The sequence below is a fragment of the Galeopterus variegatus genome, unplaced genomic scaffold (genome assembly GCF_000696425.1).
Source record: "Galeopterus variegatus unplaced genomic scaffold, G_variegatus-3.0.2 Scaffold14774, whole genome shotgun sequence".
Lineage (NCBI taxonomy): Eukaryota > Metazoa > Chordata > Mammalia > Dermoptera > Cynocephalidae > Galeopterus > Galeopterus variegatus.
The window spans coordinates 16,039-17,628 of NW_007740885.1; positions in this window are offsets into that span (position 1 = coordinate 16,039).

A 1,590-nucleotide genomic window follows, 5' to 3' on the forward strand; every position below is an offset into this window, starting at 1 on the left:
ACCTGCTTTTCCCATTTTCCTCTCAAGTTGAAAAGCAGAGAAGGTAGGTTAGTGAAGTATTGTCTTTGCCCCTCCCTGCAGTGTTTCTTAAAACTTTAGAATTAACTAGAGTGTGTTTAACAATCACTATATCCAAGCCTCACACAAGACTTAATCAATTAGTATCTCTGGGGGTAGGACCCAGTCATTATCAGTTTTTAAAGCTCACATTCTGATGTACAGACAAATTGAGGAAGTCTATTTTCACGTTTATCACAGTTTAACCTACATAAGAAACACCTGGGGTTGTTATTAAACTGAAGAAACTAAGTCAGTAGGCTGGTTTGTGCCTAAGAGTTTGCATTTCTTACAAGCTACAGGACTGTGGATGACATTATATGTACCAAGGTTCTCTTTACTCAAGTAAATAAAATTGGATAATTAAAAATGAAGGAAATTGGCCTGAAGGGATAAGGAAAAATCAAAACACTGTAAAATATGTCATAGTTCAGAGAATTTTATTAATATTGAAAGAAATTAAACAATTTGACAGTGACTTTTAATAATAAAATGTACAAGATCAGAAAAATATTCCCTTATAACTGAAATTTTATTTAAAATTGCAGTTAGTCTATTGTTTTCTTGTGGTATGATAGTAAAAATAGTAACATATGTATTATTTACCATGTGTCATTCATTATTGAAGCACTTCACAAGAGTTGTTTAATCCTCTCAATAACTACAACATTGGTAATATTGCTGCCCCACTTTACAGATGAGCAAGCTGAGATTATATCACAATGGAAATCTGCGTTAAATTAGCTTCATAAAATGAGTAATTCCATTTCCCAAAATACTCTTGAATCATTCATGCAGTATGGAAACAAACTGTTTCTAAAATGTTTTAATGATTTCACTAATGAAACCAAATTCCTCTGAGGAAAAAAAAAAAGAATATTCTTCATTTTCCCAAGGCTAAGAGAGTTTGCCACTAAAACTCTTCCTCAGAGTCAAAAATTCTAGACTTATAAGAGGGCACTGTTGAAAAGATACAGGTCTTTTCCACAACCATAGATGGGTTCTTTTCCCAAAGTTACCCAGATTCACTCATATACTTAATCATACAGGTCAATTTCATAGCTTTCTATAGACATTATAGCATAATATTATTTCCTTATGTTGACTCAGTTTCTCGTATAATTATATCTAATTTACAAAAGACTTATATTACAGTTTCATAAGCCCTATATTATTTATTTTTATTTTTTATGTTTTGGTGGCTGGCCAGCACAGGCATAAGCCCCACTTTAAATATAACTTAAATTTACAAAATATAAATAGGCAGTGTCTGTCTGTTGATGTGCAACATTATTTGGGGTTCCACCATTTTTTTTTTCCTTTTTTTGTCTTTTTTCGTGTCCGGCAACGGATCGCAACCCTCAGTGTTGCGCCCGTACCGGACCGGGACCGGCAACGGGATCGCAACCCTTGGTGCTGTGCCCGCCCCTCACTCAGCCAGTGAGCAGGAACCAGTCTGTATGTGGGATCCGAACCCTTGGCGGGAGCACCGCCATGCTCCCAAGCGGCGCACTGTAGCAATGCACCACCGGG